General features: G+C 44.4%; 1 long non-coding RNA gene across 1 annotated transcript; it reads left to right on the top strand.

Annotated features, from left to right (window-relative positions):
* The first annotated feature begins 2,192 nt into the window (after nt 1–2,192).
* LOC115468082 lies at nt 2,193–17,431 on the top strand. Its single transcript, XR_003941819.1, has 4 exons — nt 2,193–2,256; nt 4,870–4,990; nt 16,520–16,718; nt 17,348–17,431. It is a non-coding gene; the product is annotated as an uncharacterized LOC115468082 (long non-coding RNA).
* Nucleotides 17,432–21,124: the final 3,693 nt, after the last annotated feature.

Below are 21,124 nucleotides of genomic sequence, written 5' to 3'. Positions count from 1 at the left end.
CGCTGGTTGTGTGAAGACCCTTGTGCGGAGGAGAGTGGTTACCAAACAGCAAATAAACTGTGAACGAACTGTGGCATTATCTTGTGTGCATGGGGACCAGAGACAGTATACCACAGCTCAAACCTCCCTCCAACGTCGACTGCCTCCCTTACCCAGTTGTTTTGGGCCGAGATTTACCAACCTTTGAAGTCATCTGGGCCCAGCAAAGAGGTGGCCTAAGGAAGGAGCTGGATTGGCATGACCCAAGCTTGAAGGAGCATTGTCCTTTGCATCCAAAGGCAGCAGTAGACCTGACTCCAGTGGTCTGTCAGAACCCAGATGAGTTATCAGCAATGGTATATCACACATGGGAGAAAAAGGATCCCTTGCTGGGCCCTCCAATAAGGGTTCCAAGTTGGCCCTCAACTTTGTACAGTGACTTGGAGAAAGCCCACTGCTATATTGTCGTGTTGGAAGATGGTTCCAAGCAGGCAGCTAAGTATACCCAAAGGTTACAGGAGGATAAGGAGTCCTTCCAAACCCAACTGGCCGAAGCTCTGAAGGAGATTAGAAGGCAAGCTGAGAAATATGTGGAGGAACTCCAAGCTGTCCGCATTGTGGTGGAAATGAAGAACAGGGAGCTACATGAAACCATCGAGCAGCAGGAGGAGGAAATCAAGCAGTTGGGGCCCAAACCCTGGAAGGAGAGTCCTGGGAGAACCATAGTACAACGGAAAGAGGACATCTGGTCACCGGACCAGATTGATGAGCTGCTCTGGGAATTGCAGGAAGCAAAGGAGAATGATTGGTAGATTGAGGAACAACATGAAAAGTCCAGGGGTGAGGTCAAATGGCTGCAACAGGAGCTGGCAGGCACCCTACCTTTGTGGCAGTACTCCCAAGCTGCAAGAACAACTAAGAGAAACCTGGTGGAGCTATAATACGGTGCTAGAACGACTTCAAATGCTTGCTGTATTAAAACTTCAAGTACAAGAACACCAGGGGGAAGTAGAAGCCCTAGATCATACCACCTAAGTTCTGCAAAACCAGCTGGATAAGGTTCAAACTCAGCTGTCCCAGACAGAAGCGTCCCAACAAGAGATGTACCAGGAACTGGAGGGCTTAGCTGCCCAGCTCAGGGAGGCTTTCTGTGCGGAGTCACAGCAAGGAAATACAAACCTCAGAGAGTGAACAGAAAACACTCAATGCCCACTTCTTGAGAGTGGAAATTTTGCCTATTGTTAACAGGTCATCCAATTCCAAGTGTCCGAGGAAACTTTCCGGACAACTTCCTTATGCGGAAGTACGCCTAAAAGAGCGGCATAGAGGAGTAGATATCTCCAGGAACCCATCAACAGGTGCAGCCGAGGCCAGTACAATCACTGCCAGAAAGACTTGCCAAACTGTCAGTGGCCAGAGTGCACCCAGAAGTACCTACAACGGACCTGCCAAAAAGCTTAACCAACCAGGCGATGGCTCACTTAGACTTGCAAGCGACTATGAGGGACCCTCCCAGGTGTACGAGGCCAGGTAAGGGTGCTGCCACTATCCCAAGAGGGTGGCCATAGTTCACACCACAGTCAGAACCTGTCTCTGCTGGGTTACACTCTCAGATTGATTTGTGGGGAGTCTCCTGGAGGTTCCAGAGGAGTGAACCAACTGTGGACCAGAATACCTCACAGGTGACGTGGCAAGTCTGTAGAACTGAGTCTACAATACCCATGGACCTTCATGGGTTGCCAGGTTTAGCCCTAGGATAAGGGACTGTCCTGGAAGAAGAGAAGAATGAGGGGTCCAGAATGATGGATTCCGTGCGGACGATCAGGAAGCCCTGGACTCAGATCCAGGAACTGATTGACTGATGGATATGATGCAATGGAGGAAGAGGGTGGAACTGGTGAAGGGGAGAAACCTGTGCCCTGCCACCTACCACTGCTGCTGGTGTAACATGCCCAAAATCCAGCTAGGTATTTGTCTCAGCCAGTGGACCCTGATATGGCAGGAGCTCAACTGGGTAGGGTTTAGCTGAGGGGGTGGGTATATGAAGGAGTATATAGAACACTGCCCCTCACCCTTAAGAAGTATCCCTCAGTTAGCCTGAGCCACTTTAATGATGCTAGTCCCGCCCAGGAAGAAGTGAGCCAGGAGGGGTGGAGTCAGAACCAGGAAGTATAAAAGACAGAGCCAGACTGAGGTTAAAGAGGCCCAAGGAAGGAAGAACAGGAGTCCCATCATATACTGCTACAGCTTATATCTAATGATCATGACCTGGCTGAGGTAAGCCAATTTTGTTTCTTGACTTAAATTGAGAATAGCAAGCCTTGCTCTGAGGTCTAGCTGGAGCCAGACCTGGAGCTCGGAGAAGAACTGAGAAGAATTTATATGCTGTGTTTGGGGTGTGGAAGCCCCACCAGCCACAGACTGTGTTTTAGGCCCAGCCAGAGGCCTGCTTGAGACTATATTTACTGAACTACAGAGGCGTTTCACCTTGTGTTCCTGGCCCTGTGACGAAACAGGCCTCAGGATTCTGTTAATAAACTATTTATTTTCGTTTATATACCTTTGTCCAGCTGTGTGTGTGTATGTATGTGTAACTTGGGGTGGAGGTGAGAAAGGAGAGAGGACAAGATGATGGAATGAAAGGGGAGGGATGTAGAAGATGAAAAAGAGGGTGAGAGAAGGGGAAAAAGGAGGGAAAGTGATTTGGGGGAGGGCTGAGTGGAATAGAGTGCGCCACACTCAAATCTCACTCCACCCCGCCCCACCTCACCCTCCACCTACTCTCCCAGGGGACAGCTAACGGGGAAAGAGGTGGAAGCATAGGGTAGAATTATCTGCCTCATCCCTGGGACTGTCCCCTCCTGCCTGCCTTCTCTAGCATTTTAAATCACTTCAAGGGCAATATTTGGTACCCTGTCCAGTGTCCACTCAGCAAATTCTTCTCTGAAGGGGACCTCGCCCCCATCCAGCCTTCTCAGTGGTTTGAAATGTCTGGGGTGGAACCCCTGAACTAAACCTGTACAATTGTGGAGAAGTACAGACAAGGTCTCATATTGTTGACCCCTGTCCGCTGACCCGGCTGGACAGTGGTTTGGCAGCATTTCACTGTGCCGATGATAATAATAATACAAACCCACCCCAACGTACTCATTCCTGCCAGGTAACAGCAGAAACATCTATTGAATATGCTCTAACTCCCAATGCCTGTCTCTTCCAGTAATTGTAGGACACAGAAATCTAAAAGAAAGCAAATGGGCAGGGAAGGATGTAGCTGCCCTTGGCTTGCATCACCTGTCTGTCCCTCAGACAGAACTTGTTGCTTCTAACCCATCATCCCTCACCCACTCAGCTAATGGATATTCTGTCTACTAAGGACATGTTCGACATCTCTAAAATGTGAGAGAGGAGTATCGCATGACAATTAGGGAGAAACTAGTAGGATAAAACACTGGCACTGTTTTATAATTAGTCTGAAACTTACATTTTATTTATTTATTTATTAGGGTTTATTTACTGCTTTTTTGAAGGAATTCACTCAAGGCGGTGTACAGTAAGAATAGATCAAACATGATCAATAGGCAATTACAACAGTAAAAATATTCAAATAACAATAAAAAGTATGGCATGGTATGCTACTTACAATGTCAACACAATACGTAGTAGAATATTTTAATTGTTAGTGAAGGGTAAAGCAAAGATGTAGCATATAGATAGGTAAGACAGTAAGAAGAGTTAGAAAATAAGGTGACTGATTTAAAGAAAGTTGCACACAAGGTCAGAGAGATGGTTAAATATTATCTCAGCTAGGGTAGGAGTGGATAAACATGTCCTGCTGCAGTATGTGCAGCGAGTCACTCCTTGTGTAAGTGAGTGAGACTAATAAGTTAGTTACTTCTTCCATTAAAGGCCTGGTTGAAGAGACAAGCTTTCACCTGCTTCCTGAAGTAGAGATAGTCTTGTGTTAAGCATTGCCTTTCAGACAGTGCATTCCAGAGTGTGGGGGCTACTCTGAAGAAGGCTCGCTTGCGGATATCACATCCTGTAATCTCTTTTGGAGAGGGTGTGGTTAGTGATAGTCCTTGGCATTAAGCTTTCTTGGTAATCATCCCAGTTCCAGGTGATGGGACAGGGTCTGTCAGATTTGTAAATATTAATAAAGTATGTTGAGGGGAATTTTGCAGCCTCATCAGGTCATCCAATGTCAGTATCAGACCGTATCTGCTATAGAAATGTAAGGCACGGCTACCCCATATCCTCATGTTTGATACAAAAGCATATAATGAACCAGGACAGCTTCTCAGGGAAGAACTAGGTAAGAAGGAAGAAGGGATAGTTATTTTCCATTTCATTCAGATGAACAAGTGTCCCTGTTCACTTGTTTGTGTGAGGAAGAGGCCATTGGAATATGCAATAAAGATGACATGACATATGCCTCTATTTGAGACAATGGAAAGGGGGTAGAAATTAGGTTTCTGACACCTGTATTTTATTTAGATACATACATATGTGCAGATTGTGGATGCATGTGTGTACCAGAAGATAGAATCCATTCATTATGGCTAGAGCTTCTTGTTGATAGTATTACATGATCTCACCACAGTTTTTCCAGCACTGGTCAGAGTGCCTTCACTCAGTCTTGTGAAGCTAGTTTGGGGTAAAATCTGTAGAATATTTTACAACCCACCTCCAGAACTCAGGCCCTGATGGAGTTTTCCTCAGCAGCTACGTCCCAAATATCTCCTGACTTTAACAATGCTACCCTTAACAATTTGCATAATCTGTTTTTCTCATCATTCTTGTAACTAAACTATCTGTACAATTTATAAATGGTGCTTTTCACCACACTACTACTTTGGATAAATTTCTTATTCTCAATTTGTTGGTTTCCAGTTTCTTAATTCTTTTCTTATTGGAGAGCCTTTGACGTAGAGACTGGGAGAGTTGTCAACCCCTATCTATCCTTATAAAGTTTCATGTTGAGAACAATTTGCTGAGCAAACATCTGCTTAAGGTTAGTAATTGCTGAATTTGCTCACATACCAAATGTTTTATTCAGAGGTGTAGCTAGGTGGGGTGCAAGGGGAGTGGCTGAGGAGAAAAGCAGCCTACAGGGGAAGGCAATGCGGCAGACTGTGAAGAAAAGCAGCCTGCTGTGTCTGTTCCTCCAGGTCCTCCCCAGCCTCCAAGGGGGACCTGGCGCTAGAGTTTTCTCTCTCCTGCTCCTGTCGGGACACAATCACCCAGGTCCCGTCAGGAGCAGGAGAGAGAGAGACCCCGGTGCCAAGCCCCCCTTGGAGGCCCGGGCCCAGGGAATTTGCCCTCACTGCCCCCCTCTTGGCGGCCTTGGTCAGGCCTGGGACTACACCTCCTATACTCTTTGAGGCTGATATTCAGACCATGGCTAATGCCCATGGTTGGCGGTGAGAACGGATAATCAATGCCGAGCCGTTTCCAGTGACCAGTACTGAATATCCGGTTTAATTTTGGCCAAGCCCATATTCAGTGCTGGCCAGTTATGTTTAAACCTGCCAAAGATAGGCCTGCTATTTTGGTGGCCCGATTTGGCTGTAAAACTTAGCTGGCAATGCGCTAAATATTCACGGATAGACAGTTAAACGCTATTGAACTGGCCAGGAGTCGTTCCCGCCTGGTTAAATAGTATCAGGATGTTTGTCCTTATAAGCAACCCTGCTTTTTAAGGGGGGGGGGTTATCTAACCAACCAACATTAGAAAATTGATTTATTTGTCATTAATGGCCCGTTTTACTAAGCTGCAAAAAAAAATCTAGGCTTAGCGTATCCTAACAGAGGACTTTCTTTTGCGCTAAGCCCATTTTTACTGAAATGGTAAAATAGAGATTTTTCTGTTTTTTAATTTACATGTCATGTGCTAATGTTATTAGCTCATGCAACTGCAAATAATTTACATGGGAGCACTCACTATCTCCTATATAGGCACTTTCTGCCCATGACACATCCCCTCAAAAATTGTTTTAAAATAGTTTACACATGATTACGGCATGCAAGCAGGGAAATTACGGCAAGACACTTTAGCAGGTAAACCTTTTTCAGCCCACTAAGCCCATCTTAGGACTTGCACCACTTTGTAAAAGGCCCCTAAATATTTTTTTAATTGAATGCAAAGCAGATGGGAAACCCATGGAGGGATGTAAGGAGATCCCCAAGGGTAAAAGGACCATAGCAGTGATAACTGAGTGGAGTCTGGAAGGGATAAAAAAAAAAAAAATAGGGAGAAATGCCAAAGTGTTATGAAAAAAGGTTCATGGTACTGTAGCCCAGTACAGTCTGGCTCTAACTGAGCTGGAAGCCCAAAAAAAGCAGAAGAAAACTGGACAGCAAACTAAACAAAGAAGTGTAGCACAGCTAGAACCTCTTCAAAATGGATTTGTTTACAGAGAATGTTTGTTATACAATGGAAACTTCCCAGTGTTTCCATTCAGAGGCTATCCATGAAGGAAAAAATCCTCATTTTGGTAAGCATCACTTCCTCCCCTAGTGCAGCCATGGGGTTTGATTGACAAAAGAGATCAGTCTTTACGCATTACAGACATGAAACAGATGCAGGGAACAGTATGGGGATAAACTTGACCATCTTCACAGGAGGGCACAGTCATGGTCCACCTTGGTTTCTGAAATGAGGGAAGGGGAAACCTTAAAACATCCGATCCCGTTATCTTGACCTCCCTGTGGAGCCCATGAACTGAATGTTTTCTGTCTGGGGTTCCCAAACCTGATCCTGTAGGTACCCCAGCCAGTCAGGTTTTTGGGATATCCACAATGAATATTCATGACAGATATTGCATGCACTGCCTCCACTGCATGCAAATCTCTCTCATGAATATTCATTATGGATATCCCGAAAACCTGACTGGCTGGGGTGCCTCCAGGATCAGGTTTAGGAACCACTGGACTAGGAGAACGGCAGAACTGGGTTAGCCCATATTTATACAGTCCCCTGATTCTATAAATGGGTCCAAATTTAGGCGCACAATGGGACCACATTATAGAGGAGGGCCAGTTACACATGTAACATGATTGGCACTGAATTGGTAATAAATACCAATAATTGGTGCAAGCAGTAATTGGTACCAGGGGCGTAGCCAGACCTCGGCGAGAGGTGGTCCAGAGCCCGAGGTGGGGGCACAGTTTAGGCCGCCTTCCCCAGCCATCGACACCCCCCCCCCCACCGCCCCTCCCTCGCCGCTGGCAGGGGTCCCCAACCCCCGCCAGCCGATGTCTTCTTCAGTGCTGGTCGACTCCGGCGCCTTCGCTGATGATCTGTTTCTGACTCCTGACATGCTGCATGCAGGTCCTATATGTAGCCCCATGCAGGACATTCATGCAGGGCGTCAGGAGTCAGAAACAGATCATCAGCGAGGGCGCCGGAGTCAACCGGTGCTGAAGAGACGTCGGCTGCCAGGGGTTGGGGACCCCACCAGGAAAGGTACCTGGTGGAGGTGGGGGAGGGGCGGTGGCAGTGGAAGGGGGATCGAAGGTGGCGGGGGAGGGGCGGCGGTGGCGGGAGGGGGGATCGAAACGTGGTGGGGGAGGGTCAGCGGCAGGGGGGGTCAAAAGTAGAGGGGGCCAGGGCTTAATCTGTGGGGCCCATGCCCCCGTGGCCCCACCTAGCTAAGCCCCTGATTGGTACTTATCTGACATTGTGTGTGTGTAACAGACTTATGCCCCTCTTCTACAAACAATGCATATAACTTCTCATGTGTGCAAATGCAAAGAGGGCATTAAAGTGGGAGAGGCATGGCTGTGTCAGGGTGTTCCGACTCTTCTTGTGCGTGCTTTATAGAATAGTTGCATTTAAGCACCCAACTGCTGCATTTAAGGTGCCTCCATTTACGCCAGCCGTAGATATGACATAAGTGGTCGCGCTTAAAGTTTGACTTGTAACTGCAGATTTACGCTAATATTCTATAACAGATTTGGTGCATAATTCTACCATTATAGAATACTAGCTTAGTGCCCAGGTTTTTGGCACCTAACATGTGGAGGGGCATTTTGATATGACATCTAAGTTGGAATTGGGACATTTAGTGCTAAACATCCCAAATCCAAAAAGAAAATATGGCCATTTTTGAAACAGCAATCTATCTTTTTTTTTTTTTTAATGGCCACATGCAAGATGTTTCGTGTTCTGTTGCATTTATCTTTTGGGCCATTAAAAAAAAAATCCAAGTGGAAAACGTATAAAATCAAGCCATTGGGATATAGGAGGAGCCCAGCATTCTTAGTACACTGGCCACACAGACATCCCAGGAGAGCAGTTGGGCACCCTAGGGGGCACTGCAGTGGACTTCATATAAAAGCTCTCAGGTACACATCTCACCATTATCCCCTTATACTGTATTCGGAGCCCTCCAAAACCCACCAAAAATCTACTGTACCCAACTGTACACCACTACAATAGCCCTTATGGGTGAAGGGGGCAACCTATATATGGGTACAGTAAGTTTTGAGGGAATGTGGGAGGGTTCATACTTTCCACCCAAGTGTAACAGAAAGAGTGGGATATGGGCCTGGGTCCTCCTCTCTATAGTGCACTTCACTGACCACTACACTACCTCCAGAGACCTGCTTGCTGCTCTGATAGACCTGGCTATAACATCTGAAGCTGCATGGAGGATGGTAAGTAATATTTTAATCACATCTTTGGGGGGTAGGAAGGGGTCAGTGATCACTGGGGAAGTAAGGGGGGGTGATCCCTGATTCCCTCCAGTGCTTATTAGGGCACCTTTTTGTGCCTTATTTCGTTCTACAAACAGGTCTAGACCAAAACATTGAAGTTTCAGCCCTAGATGTTTTCATTTTGTTCCATTGTGGCTGTAACAGGTCCCAAGTGTAGGTACAGCCCTATGCCCACCCCCAAAATGCCCCAACATGCCCCCCTTGTGATTTGGATGTACTGCAGGTGAATTGCATGATAAACATTTGCAAAATAGGTTTTGAAAATACGAATTTGGATGTTTTGACAAGAAATTCATTCAAATGCTGCATTATGACACATTTTGGACGTTTTTCCTCCTTTCAAAAATGAACCCCTTAGTAACATAATTTGAATTTTCACCAAGCTAGCTCCTGATCCTCAGGGGAATCCAGTCCAAACCTGGTTTTGTGTACCTTAATGAATATCCTCCTGCTTTAGTACACCAGACTGTATCCTAGGCAAGGGTCCAAAATTTGTTCGGACTCTTCTAACTCGTGAAACGAAGTTTTTACATTCATTCATCTTAGAGAGCCTGGACTATTGTAATTCACTTGTCTCTGGTCTCCGACTAAGGGACATTAAACATTACAACTTATCCAAACAATGCCATTAAACTGCTCCTGGGCAATACTCACCACTATCATGCTACTCTCCTATTAAGATAGGAACATTGGCTGCCAATATTGGCAAGGATTCCTTTTAAAATACTTACACTTGTCCATAGAATCCACTTTTCAGAAACACTTCTGTTTCTTTATTAATCTCTTGTGCTCTACATTCCATCACACCCCTTTGGTCTTCCCAACAAACTCTGCTGGTAGTCCCATCATTTCGGCAAATTAACTTTGAGACATACATTCTTCCACTTTTCGTTGTAGCTCCATCCCTGTGGAATAATCTTCCACTAGGCCTTCGTAAAACTGACCTGAAAACCCATTTCTTTATGAAATGTTATCCTGATTGATCCTCTGCTAATTCAGCACTAAGTGTTCTTTTCTGCTTTTAATTATTTATTGTAAATCACTTAGATAACAGGGGACAATGCACTCAAGTATATTGACTGGCAACTTCTAAGAGTGAGGAAAGGGCAGGAAAATCGTCTTGCTCTTCCCCAAACATAGGGAGATCATGCAGCAGAGTAGTGTATTAGAGCCAAGATTACGCTGAACAAGCTCCAGTCATAATTTTCACAACAGCATTATAAATATTCATTAGATATAGATGTATATATCTCAGTCATAAAGAGCCCAATTAATTTGCATATGTAATTATGCTGAAAACCAGACCCATCGTTGGTTCTCAAGTACCATAGTTTCCCATCCCAAACATGTGCCACATCCCTTTCTTGTAGGTTTCATCCTCTGACTTAATATGAAACTGAACTACAAATCCAGTATGCCCTAATGTAAAGAAATACACCCATCAACTCAATGACAGCAGTAGAGAACTCTGCCATCCTTCCTTCCATCTCCCAGGGTGAAATCACATTTAAAAAGTTCAAACAGCCTGATAAAGACTGAAAGAGAGGTAGAATGAAGGGAGGGAGGGAGGGAAGGAAGGAAGGAAGGAAGGGGCCTGGAGTTCTGGAAAAGCAGAAGGGGATGTACAGGCAGAGATTCAGGCAGCATAGCCATGGGGTCAGTGTCTGGTGCCAGGGGCTGGGCCCTGCCAATGAACAAAGACAGGAAGGTGGGCTGTGGGTGGGGGAGCCAGCATTTAACAGATCAAACAGCTTTAATATCATGTTCCTTGAGTCTCTGAGTTATTGCAAGAGTTAAATGGATAGCCACTATTGAAACACACACACAAATACCACTTACAAACTCTAATACAGACAGAATACACACACAGAGACTCTCATAATACAAACTCATACATATGCAACACAGACCTTTGTATATACGCTTAGGCATTCATGCACACAACAAAGTGTGAGAGCTATATAGGTCATATCCAAAAGATTTATGTGACGAAATGTGGCTTTTAACATCATAAATCTAACTGGTTAAAAATGTTTCCCCCTCCCATCCCTAGTCCAGCCTAAATCTCTCTGCAGAAAATGCACACAAATTTAGTCATATGTAAAAGGGGCCAGGTGGGGGTATGCCTTTGGCGAGGTTTTCAAATTTACTAAAACACAGAGGGGTCCTTTTACCGAGCTGCAGTAAAAAGGGCCCTGAGGTAGTGGTGGGGGCCGTTTTTGCCACATGCCAGGGCCCTTTTTACCGCAGCAGGTAAAAAGCCCCTAAAAAAAAGACATGGCTATATGTGGGGAGCACTTACCACCACCTACTGAGGTGGCGGTAAGGGCTCCCTTGCTGCCAGGTAGCACCACAATAGAAATTACGGAATTATTTTCCAGAGTGCCAGAAATGGTGCGCACACCGAGATGGAACTACCACCAGAGGCCGCATTGTGCCGGCAGTAGTGTCCGGGTTGCCATGTGCCAACGGGCTTACCACATGGCAACCCTTTAGTAAAAGGACCCCATTATACATTTGGGTATCCACAGCCTCCATTAATCTCTTTAGGGGCCTATTTCCTGCAGCAGTGTGTAGTTTAAACACATATAAACCCTTTGGCTACTTAGTGCAATATTCACTGCTAACTGGTTACACTTGTCCACCACCTAAGTGCAGTTATGCAAACAGTCCACATTTGTGCAGCTAAGTTTTTAACCAGATGTTCAGCTGGAACTTCAGTTTGTGAACTGTGACTAAGTATCCAGATAAAGTTAACCACTCAGCAGTTCTTGGAAAAATCTACCCTATAGTGACAATGAGTCAGAGAGAGAATGAATAAATCAAACAGAAAGCGAAGGAGTCAGGATGAGAGAGAGAAAGAGAAGGTTTAGGTATAGTGCAGGCTTTAGTCACTGAAATCAGCAAAGTAAAGTTTTTTTTTTCACTCACCCACAGACCTTGGGGATGTGACTTTGATTCACGCATACAGAAAAAAACATGTAATCAATGCAAAGCCGTTAAATGAACTTCTCAGTTAATGTTCTTTTCTTTCTTTCTTTGGATTTATTTAACCACCTTCATGAAGAGATTCACCTGAGGCAGTGTATTTAAGAATGCACTCTGTTTAGAATCTAGATCAGGGATGCTGGAGTTCAGGCCTTGAGTGTCCCAAGCAGTCAGGTTTTCAGGAAAGCTGTTATCAATATGCAGGAGATAAATTTGCATACAGTGGAGGTAGTATCCATGCAGAGTAAGCTTCAGAGCACAGCCTGTTTTAATTGCATAAATCTAAATATTTAGCTCTCACATTTGTGTGTATATTATGAGAATGTATGGTGTCTGGTGTGTGTGTGTGTGTGTAATAATTATATACTATCATTCATTAGTCATAACCCTTTTGGATTATTGTAACTCACTTATGCACGGTATTCCTCAGTATCAGTTAAGAACTTCAGTTAATGCAGAATACAGCAATTAAATTAATTCACGGAGCAAAAACATTTGATAGTGTCATCCTTCTTTTAATTCCAGAACACTTGGCTTCCCATACATTTTTGACTAATTTTCAAACTGTTACATTAGTGCATCAAGCAATTCATCATGGACAACTCCTATTCCTCTACAGATGTCTTATTCCATATTCACCTTCACAAACTCCGATCATCACAACAAACCTTACAATAATTCCAAGTCACCTTACAATTTGCTCCCACTGAACCAGTACATCTGGCTCTGGGTCAGAAGGTGTAGCTTCTAGGTGCACAGGCAGTGTTTTCATCAATCCTTCCTGTTGAAGACAGGCAAAAATACCTGGAAGAGCTAAGAGAAGCTAGAAAAGCTGGCAGGAAAGTGAAGAGGCAAACAGTGGCGTAGCCAGAAGGCAATTTTGGGTGGGCCAACAGGTTGGATGGATGGGCACTAGAGAAACACCTGCCACCTGATATGCCCTGCCCATGACCCCACTCCCAATAACTTCATGGAGTAGCAGTGCTGGCCTCAGTGGCTGCAGGCCACATTGAGAGCTAGGGGAAATATAAGAGCGTGCACTCTTCATCCTCCACTGAGCTGCGGTCCTCCAACACACATATGCTTTCCCCAAATATGCCCTAAATATTACAGTGGGGGCCCTAAAATATCAATACGTCTATCAAGAAAACTGAACAAGCCAAAGTACTATAGAATACTCAATAGAAAATTGATGCTAACAGAATACTTTAGTCACACACACAGAACACAAATGCCAAATACAGAATACACAGGCTTATTTTTGAAAGAGAAGGACGCCCATCTTCGACACAAATCAGAAGATGGGCGTCCTTCTCCCAGGGTTGCCCCAAATCGGCATAATCGAAAGCTGATTTTGGGCATCCCCAACTGCTTTCCGTCGTGGGGACAACCAAAGTTCACGGGGGCAATGTCGGAGGCATAGTGAGGTGGGACTGGGGCGTGCCTAACACATGGGCATCCTTGACCAATAATCAAAAAAAGAAGGGCGTCCCTGACGAGCACTTGGACGACTTTACTTGGTCCTTTTTTTGTTACGACCAAGCCACGAAAAGGTGCCCGAACTGACCAGATGACCACCAGAGGGAATCGGGGATGACCTCCCCTTACTCCCCCAGTGGTCACTAACCCCTCCCACCCTCAAAAAAATTTTTTAAAAATATTTTTTGCCAGCCTCAATGTCCATACTTTGGTCCATCGCAGCAGTATGCAGGTCCCTGGAGCAGTTGTAGTGGGTGCAGTGCACTTCAGTCAGGCGTACCCAGGCCCACCCCCCTACCTGTTACACTTGTGGTGGTAAATGTGAGCCCTCCAAACCCACCAGAAACCCACTGTACCCACATCTAGGTGCCCCCTTCACCCATAAGGGCTATGGTAGTGGTGTACAGTTGTGGGTAGTGGGTTTTGGGGGGGGGGTTTGGGGGCTTCAGCACACACGGTAAGGGAGCTATGCACTGGGAGCAATTTCCGAAGTCCACTGCAGTGCCCCCTAGGGTGCCCGGTTGGTGTCCTGGCATGTCAGGGGGACCAGTGCACTATGAATGCTGGCTCCTCCCATGACCAAAGGGCTTGGATTTGGTCGTTTCTGAGATGTGCGTCCTCAGTTTCCATTGTCGCCGAAAATCAGAAACGACCAAGTCTAACGACGACCATCTCTAAGGTTGACCTAAATTTCCAGATTTGGGCGTCCCCGACCATATTATCAAAACAAAAGGTGGACATCCATCTTGTTTCAATAATACGGTTTCCCCGCCCTTTCATGGAGACGTTCTGCGAGGGACGTCCTCAGAAAACTTGGGCATCCCTTTCGATTATGCCCCTCTAAGTAACCACAAACCATAAACAAATTAAATCAAAATCCCAAGAGGCCAGACCTTGTATTTAGCACAGCACAGAGAAATACAAAGAGATGTATTTTCTCCTATACTGTGCAAAATATGATAGTACATGTCAAGAGACAGTGTTAGGGGAGGTACAACTAGGGCAACTGTGTTTGGCCCCCCTAGAGCTGAAGAAGGTGCAGCCTGTTAGTAAGCTTTTGTGTCCCTCCCAAATTTCTGCCTTGGGCCCCAGCCATATCTAGCAGCAGGATGTACATTTCAATTCTGACATATTCTAGTCACAAAATAGAAAAATAAAATTATTTTTTCTACCTTTTGTTGTCTGCTCATTTTATTTTTCAAGTCATGTTGGTCCAAGGCTCTGGTTTCTACATCCTTCTGTCTTCTCTAACTCACTCACCAAGGTCTCATGTCCATTTGATATTCCTACTCTCTCTTCATGTCCACTATCCATCGTCTTCCATCTCTGTACCTCTATCTTTCTCCATGTTTAGTATCTCCCTTTCTCTGTGTCCCTATATTTCTCTGTCCAGCTTCTCCCCTCTCTTCGTCCCAGTGCCAATATATCTCTACCCTCTCTGACCCTACCCCATCCAGCTTCTGTCTTTCTCACTCCCTCCCCTTCCCAGCATCTGGTTTGGTTGCTTGATTCCCTGCCTGCCTGCCCGCCCACCCACCCCACCCTCTCTCCCTCATGCTGTAGGTTTAATATATGTTCCCTTTTCCTTCATTTCCTTGGTCTTGTATCTCTGTTTCCCTTCCCTCCCTCCTGTGCTGTACCAGCAGTTCTCTCCCTTCCCTCCAGTTCTCCTCCCCCTCCTCCTCCCACATCCAGCAGCTCTCTCCCTTCCATCCAGATCCCCTCCTCCTCTTCTCCAGCAGCTGTCTCCTTTCCATCCAGTCCCCTCCTCCTCTCCTTCCTCCCATGTCCAGCAGCTCTCTCCCTTCCCTCCAGTCCCTTCTTCACCTACCTCCATTGTCAGCAGCTCTCCAGCCCTTCCTCCTCTCCCTCCCATGTCCATCAGCTCTCTCCCTTCCATCCAGATCCCCTCCTCCTTTTCCTCCCACCTCCAGCAACTCTCTCCCTTCCATTCAGATCCCCTCCTCCTCTTCCTTCCACATCCAGCTACTCTCTCCCTTCCCTCCAATCCCCTTCCTCCCACAAGTCTGGCAGCACTATCCCTTCCCTCCAGCCCCCATCCTTCCCCCAAAAGTCCAGCACTTAGTTCTGCCTTCCTGATCCTACCCCAACCCAACATCCCTCGCTGTCGCTGCCTTTTTTTCTGCGGCTTCGGGTACGGCCGTCCGGGAGAGTTCAGCATTGCCTGTGTGCCTGAAATTCTTCTCCTTTTCACCACTTTTTCCATCCAGTCTCTCCCCTTTCCCCTTCGATCCAGCATCTCCCCCTCTCCCCCTTTGCAACATCTCCCATCTCCCTCATTCATCCCCTTCCCTCTAGCATCTTCCCCTTCTATTGTGTTCCCTTTTCCTTCCCGTATCTCCCCTCCCCCTTCCATCCAGCATCTTGTCCTCTCTCCCTCTTTATGGCATCTCCCATCACTCTTGTTCATCCCCTTCCATCCAGTGTCTCCCCCTTCCATCCAGCATCTTCCCCTCTATCTCCCTGCCATTGCCCCCCCTCTCTCTATCTTCTTCCATTTAATGTCTCTCCTTTCCCCATTCCCTCCAATGTCTCTCCCTTCCATCTAGAATCTCCTCTCTCACTCACTCACTTTCTCCACCCCCTCTCATGGGGCAGGGGCAAGGTCATTGATGCCCAACCATTAGCTTCTCTTCCTGGCCACTGCTGTGGCGGCCTTGAGGAATCACGAGCTTCCATGCTCTGCTCTGCCCTTCCCTGCCTCTCTTTCCACCACCCCTGTGTCCCACCAAAGCTGCAAAAAAAAACAAAATGAAAATGTGTGTGGGGCTGTAACCCTGCATGCTAACCTAGGTCCCTGCAGCATTCTTTTCTTCACCCATCGCCAGCAGCGCTGCCATTCATTCACACAGGCAGCTCTGCTCCCCTTTGCCACATCCATCCGGCCCTCTCTGTTGCACTTCCTTTTTACTTAGGGCCAGATTGACGCGGCAGAGGGGAGCGGAACTGCCTTTGTGAATGGCAGCGCTGTCAGCGACGGGCAAAGAAAAGAATGCTGCAAGAACCGAGGCAGCGCTGGTGGGGAGGACAAGAATTTCAGGGCAGGCAAAAGGCAGTGACATGGGAGGGGGTTGTTGGGTGGGCGGGCCTGGAGGGAAAGTGGCTGGGCCTGGGTCCATCCAGGCCCGCCCGTGGCTACGCCCCTGGAGGCAAATGGAAGAAAAGATAGCTGATACGGTAAAATTGGGGGACAAGACATTTTTCAGATATGTAAGTGACAGAAGGACATGCCATAATAAAATTGTAAGGCTCAAAGCTGAGGGAGAGGAATATTTAGAAGCCGATAAGGATAAAGCTGAACTGCTTAACAATTATTTCTGTTCTGTGTTCACAGAAGAAAGGCCTGGGGTAGGACCTTAGAAAATATATGCTAAGGAGGATGGATGGATGGCAGACCAGGACCAATTCTCAGAAGACTGTGTTCAAGAGGAGCTACATCATAGAGCTAAGTCTGCCTTGAAGACTTGGGCGCGATTGGACTCATTTTGTCAGACATCCCGTAGCACTACTTGACCTTATGCCTTCGCCTATAGGTATTGTCATGGAACGCTCTCATATTTACGCTTAATTGCCATGGTGTGTTCATATTGTTTGTTTGATTTTGTGTTTTCTTTTCTGTTGTATGTTTTGAAAAGCCTTCAATAAAAATATGAAAAAAAAATAAAAAGTTCACCGTGAACTATCATTTAAAAAATTTAAGGCCCTCTTGAAAGCACAACTTTTTGTAAGGGCCTTTTTTTGTACACAGTCCTAATTTATCTTTTACCTCCAAAGCTCCTGCAACTCTCCTTTCAACAGCTAACACTCATCTTCATCTATCTCTTTCACTTCTTCCCTTTCATTTCTTATTTGTTAGATTTTAATTTTATTGCAACTTATATAACATAACATAAGATGGAAATTATGTATGTTGGGTGATCAATAGACCCTCTTTTACCCACAATATTAGAATATCAGGGAGTCAAACTTATTCTTAAATCCTGTATCCGAAATCTTATGCCGGATGTAAATGTTACGATGCAAAAACAGGTTATTTCAACAGCCTTCTTTCTACTTCAGTTATTGAATAAGTTGAAGGGGATGGTGCCTGCATCAGAATTCCAGACGTCTGCACAGAGCCTGGTATTGATGAAAATTGATTACTGTAATTCGCTTTATTTAGGTATGTCATCACCCAGATTCCAGGTTCTGCAAGTTGTCCAGATTGCAGCAGTACATTTGATTACAGCAGTATTGAGATCAGCACATACCACACCAGGGTTGAAAGAACTTCACAGTTTGCCAGTGATAGGTAGAGTAATCTTTAAGGTTTTGGTATTGATTCATCAATGTGTATATGCTAATGTGCCTATGTATTTCTTAATACCTTGAAAATGCATTGTCCAAAATGATCTTTAAGATCACAACCTGTGAACAGTTATGTCTTCTATCAGCAACATCATATCACCATACTGAGACTTGTACATCTGCTTTTTCTGTTGCAGGACCTATAATGTGGGATAGGCTCCCAAGCCATTTAAGACTTTGTGCTAATATTCAGCAGTTTAAATGATTTTTGAAGGCCCACTGTTTTGTGAAAGCTTTTCTGGAGGGATGAAGTTTATTGAAGTTTACTGACTGTATTCAGAAACAATAGAACTGATGTTTATTTATTTTTATGTGATTTTAAATTGTGCATGTTGATTGTGACCCACTTTGGTTAAAGCAGGATATAAATGTAAAAATAATAAATAATCTTCTTCGTATATACCACAAATACCTGCAAAAGTGGTTCACTGTGCCTTATAAAACAAAATAAAAATTGGTCACAATTACCATGAATAACAAATACTAAGAAATTACAAATTAAAATATACCTAAAATAAACATTCATTTTCATTATTTGTACTTCATCCGTTACCTAAAATATGCTTCTGATACAAAAAAGTTTTCAAAGCTCTTCCAAATAGACAATAATTTGTAATAGAGTGAATGAATACAAGCTGGCAAGTTTTCCAATTCTTTGCTGCTTGATACGCAAAAGATGCACCAAAGTTTCCTTGATTTTATCCCTTTCGGATTTGGAAAGTAAAAGGTTGACACAACCACGTAATGAATAGTTTTTAAGCATTGGAGTGAATTCAACTAAAGAGTACACATAATATGGAGCAAACCCTTGTTGAATTTTAAAAAGGATACAATTAAAATAACTTAAACAAAATCCTAGCCTCAACTGGCAAGCAGTGGAGGAGAATTAAGAAAGGAGTTATTCTCTACGTTGTAGGTAAAGAAATATCAGCTGTATTGCTGTATTCTATACAGTTTGTAACTTCTTTCATGAGAAGGTAGGATAATCCAAGAAGACGATGTTGCAATAATCAATCTGAGACAGGAGCAAAGCTTGTACTAATAATTGAAAATCTGCCTCCCTAAAAAAAATGTTCAGATCTGTCTTAATTTTTTCACCAAAAGGTTCTGAAATAACTGAACATTGAGCTCCCACTAATAACAGTTTTGTTTTTTCTTTCATTTTAATTGATGTTGTAGCATCCAATTCTCAATAAGGTTGATACAGTTGGAAATATGAACCCTAGAAAGATCTAGAGAAAAAGGAATTGGAATCAAAACTGTTATGTCATCAGTGTAGATAAAATTATGAAACCTGCTCTTTCCAAAGTAAACCCCAATGTGTGGATATACATGTTGAACAGTATTGGGAACAAGGAGGAATCCTGTGGTACCCCATACTGAGTGGTCCATCTACCTGAAAAGGTATCATTCATTTTAACCTTATAGGTTCTGTGGAGAAATCCCTTTTGTCCACCCTTCTACTCATCATAATTTTAATCAAAGATATACTGCCTATAAATACATTAACTTGAAAAGTGAAATGTGAGGAGCCCTCATGAATGTAGTAATCATGCCAACACAGGTAGAATCACTAGTTCAGGTTCCTTTGTGCTACCAATGGCTGCATTCAGACTGTATGACACCACATCTGTAATTTTGAATGAGGAGGTAGCCTTCTTTAAAGAGCGTTTTCCCTTCAAGTAGGCAAATAAATAGATACAGCATTTAGATGTTAACCTGAGGGTGATTATAGATCAGTGTTCTTCTTTTGATTTCTCTAACTACTCAAGAGAACAAAATTGGAGCTAAACCAATTGTTAAAGCTTAGTGTCTCTTGGCTTGAAAGGAATGAAGGAGTGAAAATTATAATTTTACTGAGATGTGTGTATTTATTCACTATCTTACCAATAGAAGCCTCCAGTAAATTCTTGAAAAGCTCCAGGAAAAATATTTGAATATATCTGAAAGAAGAAAGCCCCAGTAGTAGCACAGAGAGTTGTGTACAAACCTAAGAGGCGAGGAGCACTAGTAGTCCATAATTTTAAAATATATTATGAAGCAGCTCAATTTATGGCAACTTGTGTGTGGAAAGAGCTAGAGGAGAAACCATTGGTAACAACTGAATAAAAAGAATTAGGAGAAATCCCACAAGGCACAATCTGTGGTTGATAAGAGAGACATCTTGTGTAGGGTAAGATAATGAATATTTTCAATGAATATTTTCACTGCTCTTACCCTCAAAATCTTGGAAATGTGGAAGTCTGATCTCTTGGTTGGTATAAGACACTGCAAATACACCTTGCTAAAATATAATATAGACTTTCTTCAAATGCTATAGTCAAGGGTTTTCAACCCAGTCTTTGGGACACACCCAGCCAGTTGGGTTTTTTAGGATATCCTCATTGAATTCAATCATGAAAACCCCGAATGGCTGGGTGTGCCCCGAGGACTGGATTGAAAACCCCTGACTTTGACTTAATGATGCAAATTAAGGAGCAAAATCTAGCTGATGTTAAAACTAGTAGAATCTCTTTTCCAACTGAGTTTCAGTAAGGGCAGAATTTCTACGCTCTATGCATTGCTGAAGAATATTGATAGGAAAAAATCTAAGCATCTGTTAAAGTGTGAGGAAGATCTAGGAGCTCCTTTGAGTAACATTCAATAGGAAAGTTTCTTTGATAGGATCCAGAGGGATAGAATAGCCGGTGACTCACGTACATCTTAAGGACCACAGGGAAGGTTCCTCTATTCCTCCATGGGCTATAAAATAAGATTAATAACTTGCTGCACATAGCAATATGCACCAGCAACTTTGGAGGCTACTGATGACATCATCGCCTAGCAAGATTAAAAGCACACCGGTCTCTGAAGCATCATGCTGAAGGGGCATGCCAAAGAGGCATACCCTTTGTGTGCCCCTATGTGAATGACTTCAGGCGCAGGTAGGGCAACAAATTTCTTATTTTATTTTCTGTTTTTTTACGTTTATAAAATGTTCATCAAGAATGGAATAAATACAGAAATGGTTGATGTATCATCTGCTGCTAACCTGGATTGTTAGTTATCAAATAGGTGCAAGTATACTTAGAAAGTTCCATAGGTTACTATCAGGCTCATTTTCGAAAGAGAAGGATGTCCATCTTTCGACATAAATCGGAACATGGACGTCCATCTCCCAGAGATGTCCAAATCGCTATAATCGAAACCCAATTTTGGACGTCTCCAACTGAAGTCCGTCACAAGGACGTCCAAATTTCAAGGGGGCATGTCGGAGGCATAGTGAAGGCGGGACTTGGACGTCTTTGACCCATAATTGAAAAAAGCAAGGCTGTCCATGACGAGCACTTGGACGTTTTCACCCAGACGTGTTTTTTTTTTACGAATATGGCACAAAAAGGTGCCCAAAATGACCAGATGACCACCAGAGAAAATTGGGGATGACCTCCCATTACTCCCCCAGTGGTCACTAACCCCCTCCCACCCTAAAAACAATCTTTAAAAATAGTTTGTGCCAGCCTCTGTGCCAGCCTCAGATGTCATACTCAGGTCCATGACAGCGCATGATTTGTGGAGGAAACAGTGAGCTCTCCAAAACCCACCACAAACCCAC

Source organism: Microcaecilia unicolor, chromosome 4 (genome assembly GCF_901765095.1).
Source record: "Microcaecilia unicolor chromosome 4, aMicUni1.1, whole genome shotgun sequence".
In the NCBI taxonomy this organism is placed as follows: domain Eukaryota; kingdom Metazoa; phylum Chordata; class Amphibia; order Gymnophiona; family Siphonopidae; genus Microcaecilia; species Microcaecilia unicolor.
Note: the sequence above shows the minus strand (reverse complement) of the source record. Positions and strands in the feature narration are given on the sequence as shown.